Below are 4,006 nucleotides of genomic sequence, written 5' to 3'. Positions count from 1 at the left end.
CCCAGCCGGTCACTGGGCTGCAGGCGGGTCTTTCCTGGCTTGGAGTCTCCACACAATCAGCCCCTCTCTGATCCTGCCGCCGCAGGCTCCTGGGCCAGAGAGAGGAACTGGATACTGTCTCTCATCTGGTGGCAGCCTTTTCTGCTGCTCCACAGGGCACTCCGAGGAACTGTGTTGAGACTCTGTCCCCCAGCCCCACTCTCTCTCTCTCTTGTTCTCTCCCCGCAGGAAAAACTGCTCCCCCTTTTATCCAAGCCTCTCAGCCAGAGCCCTTCCCGGGCTTTTGGTAATGACTCTATTTCAAAACTTTGCTGGGGTTACCTCACCCCTCCCACTTCCAACAGGGCTGCCTCCAAAACAGCTTCACTTGCCTTCAGAGCCTACAGTGTCCCCACTGGGACAAACTCTGTCTCTCTGCTAGGCAGCCCTTCCCATTCTTTCAGGTGGGTTCATTTTTTAAATGCTGCTACATACAATTATGCACATGTGCAAATTTTTGTTTTTCATAATTAGAAATGGTAAGAGAAAAATTCTGATTATCTGCACTTATCTCTTAAATTCCCATTTACCCAAGTCTGTGATCCAGTTGGAAATGCTACACTATCAACAGAGTTGCACTGCAGGTCACAAGAGTAAAAGTAAGATAGGAGCATGCTGGTGGAGAAGGCTTTCATTCTTGGAAATAAATTCTTGGTTGAATGGGGGAACCCCTCCCAAAACCATACACCAATTTAAATAGAAACTTTAAGGGAAAACTTGAGCTTTGGACACAATTGACAAAGTTTTAGATGTGATGAGCAGGGATACGGGGTTTTTGTTTACTGCAGAAAAACATGGGTTTTCTCCTTTAACAGCAAAAGTTGGATCTTCTCTTTTTAAAGGAGAAAATCATGGACTTTCTCCTTTAAAGGAGAGAAATCCACAGCTCCTGGGGTTTGGCAGTGCTGCTTACTCCAAACCTGCAGCCACTGGCTCTGCTGGTGCTCCTCACACTCAATCCACTCCCCGCCCCCGAGCCTGCCAGTGTATCGGGAAGGGAGCAAGTGCGTGGGAAGTTTTTTATGATCACTGCAGTGCGCTACCTGGAGTATGGTTTTTATGGCCACTGTTTCTCCTTGCAAGCTGGCAGAGTTGCTGCAAGGGGCACAGGTCAAGTGTTGAGCTGGGAGCAAAGGGGCACAGGCCATATGGAGGGGGAGGGGCACAGATGGGCATTGGGGTGGCAAAGGGGGCACAGGTCATGGGGAGAAAGGGGCACAGGTCACACATTGGAACAGGGGCACAGATGACATGGCAGAAGGGTGGGGGGGCACAGATTTCTGTGCCCACCTTGGGGCATGGGGCTGCAGTGGGGTCCAGTCAGCTCTGGAGGATCTGCCTCTGGCCCAGTGTGTGGGACCTGGCTTGGGAGGGAGTGCCATGCTGCCATGGCTGCCAAGCTGAGGTGCCCCTGCCCATCCGGCAGCAGCGGGGGACACGACTTCATGCTGCCATGGCTGCTGCCACTGCTACACCTTACCATGGTGGCACGGCACACTTTTCAGCCCCAGTTTATGCCCAGAGCTGGTTCAGCTTGGCTGCAGTCCTGCACCCTGTGCCCGCTGTGGGTGCAGAAATCTCAGGGGGCATGTGCCTTCCCACCATGTTGCCTGTGACCCCTCTTGCCTTCCCCACACTCACTCCTTTCCTCATACACTGGCAGCCTTGGGGTAGGGGGTAGTGGGTTGGGAGTGAGGGACACCAGCAGTGCTGGGAAGGCTGCAGGTCTGGAGGGCTGTGGCTTGGGAATGAAGAGCAATGGCATGGGCAGGGTCAGAGCACCAGTGTATCAGGGCTGCTCAGTGCTACAAAGCAGTGGGGGAAGATACTGAAGCAGATGAACCCACATCCTGGTTAATTAAGGGGGCAGGGGTAGCTCTGATTTTCCATGATAAAACCCCCAAAATAGAACACCAAAAATTATAGATATTTAGAATTTATTTTATTATTATGATTGAGGCACTGGTAAGCTTCCAAATTACTTAAAAATTGTAACTATATTGATAAAACATTGTGTTCAGTTGATACCTATACATATATAGTGCTGTTTCATTTTAATTGAGGAAAAATGGATTTTTTTTTTTGTTTAAATCAGAGAGTTTGTGATTTTTAAACAGAGAAAACCAGGATCCGTGACCTTGAATACTCTAGGTTAAACTTCCTTTGTAGCATTTACTGAGCTATCTTAGTTCATATCAGTTTTAGTCTTATGGTCTTTGCTAATGTTTAATTATTGAATTTTTGTTTTGTGCACAGGTGAAATGGCAGCTGACGTGCCAAACATTAAACTGAAAATTGATCCTCAAGATCTTCAGATCCAGACATTTACAGTGAGGAAGTTGCTGGAACCATTGATTATTCAGGTGTGTTAAGACTGCAGAAGCAAGCAGGAGAAATAAGATGAAGAATTTGCCTTATTTTGACTAAACACCTCTTTATGTTTGTCCCTTCAGGATCTATGAATACTGTGCTGGCTCCAGACACTCAAAAGAAAGATTGTATCCATTTAGCAATTCACTTAACCTCTTCTGTTGTGTAAAAAAAAGTACATACCATTATATCTAATGGAATTCAGTCTGTCTAGGCTCTTGCACAATGATATTCAAATAAGTATGGAAGCGGGGCTGCATTACAAATAGAGTTCCAATGCATGAAAGATAGTAAATGGAAAATAGAAAATGAGGGTATGTGCAGGTGTTACACTTAGATTAACTTAACCAGGGTTAGGTTTACCTAGGTGCTGAACTGTATACAAGTCCAGGGAAGTTAGATCTGGCAAAAACTGGCCACCTGATCTAACTTAATTCACTTATATGCAGACTTTACCTTTAGATTGACTTAACTTTATATGCAGACCCACTAGCCTCCCCCAACCCTAACTTACATTGTGTTCCCAGTGCAGTTCCTGGTGAATGTGTGCATATGTGGGACCTGATCTATAATCACATGGCTTAAAGTAAGCCACAAGATTGCAGATTAGATCTTGGAAGCCCAGCTTCTCACCCCAGGACTGGGGCTATGCTTTTCCTACCCTGCCTCAAACCTGACCGGGCTATCTTTTTAACCATCTGACTCCTTCGTGCCCAGACAGACAGCTCCTCTCCTACGGACCTGACAGGATTAGGGGTCCTAACAACTCCCCTTGTGGACCCGCGGGCCCTCCCAATCCCACCAACTCTCTCCTGAAGACCTGCTAGCCCCCACAATCCTGCCACTCTTGGGACTCACTACCCACCCTTGATCCTGCTAACTCCTCCCCCCACCCCAACTTACTTAGATTTGGCTCCTGGCACCAGCACACATTTGTACAAGGCACCCAATGTTACAATCATGCTGCTTAAAGTAAGTGGCATGATTATAGATCGCGTCCCAGGAACATCTACATGTGGTTCAAGGGTAAGTTGCAACTGGTGGACAGAGGAGAAAGGAAAGTTCTTGAGTTCTCTACATAAATCAACTTATCTGAATCTTAAAAAGGGTTCAATTTTTTTGCTGTGTTTTGTTTTCATAGAGCTAGTTTCTGATTCTGTCTAAAGCTAATGTCTTCCAACAGAAATTCCAAATCTGTAACATTTTATTAAATAAAGTTGTTACAAAAGACATAATTATTTCTCTATAGCCAGTAATAGTTGCTAATCTCCCTTGGTTTCTTCTTTAGTATTACATTCTTCTTTTGTGTTACATTCCTAAATGTACCGAGAATTCAGAATGTCCAATACCATCAGTTACTTATTATATACAACTGACTAAAAGTTATAGTTTAATCTCTTCCATAACTGACAATATGTCTTATTATGTCACTATCCAACTTCTAGATTCATTTGATCATAAATCTTCAGCCAATTCTTTTTTAAAGTGTCCTTATTTTTTACCATAAGCCTTGATTTTACCTTTAATCTCAAACTTTTCCCCGGTGTGTAGACAAATCAGCAGGTTATTTTGCATGGATGCTTAGCAGCTGATACAT

At 45.2% G+C, this 4,006-nt stretch overlaps 1 long non-coding RNA gene across 1 annotated transcript in view; it reads left to right on the top strand.

Moving 5' to 3' along the window:
- The window catches only part of LOC109312447, a 4,045-nt gene extending 670 nt beyond the window's left edge, over positions 1 to 3,375 (top strand). Inside the window, exons 2-3 of the long non-coding RNA XR_002101819.1 lie at positions 2,296 to 2,402; positions 2,493 to 3,375. This is a non-coding gene — a long non-coding RNA (uncharacterized LOC109312447). The remainder of the gene's footprint in view (positions 1 to 2,295; positions 2,403 to 2,492) is intronic.
- Positions 3,376 to 4,006: the final 631 nt, after the last annotated feature.

This window comes from Crocodylus porosus, unplaced genomic scaffold, assembly GCF_001723895.1.
Source record: "Crocodylus porosus isolate Cpor-Errol unplaced genomic scaffold, CroPor_comp1, whole genome shotgun sequence".
Taxonomy (NCBI): Eukaryota; Metazoa; Chordata; order Crocodylia; family Crocodylidae; genus Crocodylus; species Crocodylus porosus.
The sequence above is the reverse complement of the archived record's forward strand: the minus strand, read 5'-3'. Positions and strand labels throughout refer to the sequence as shown.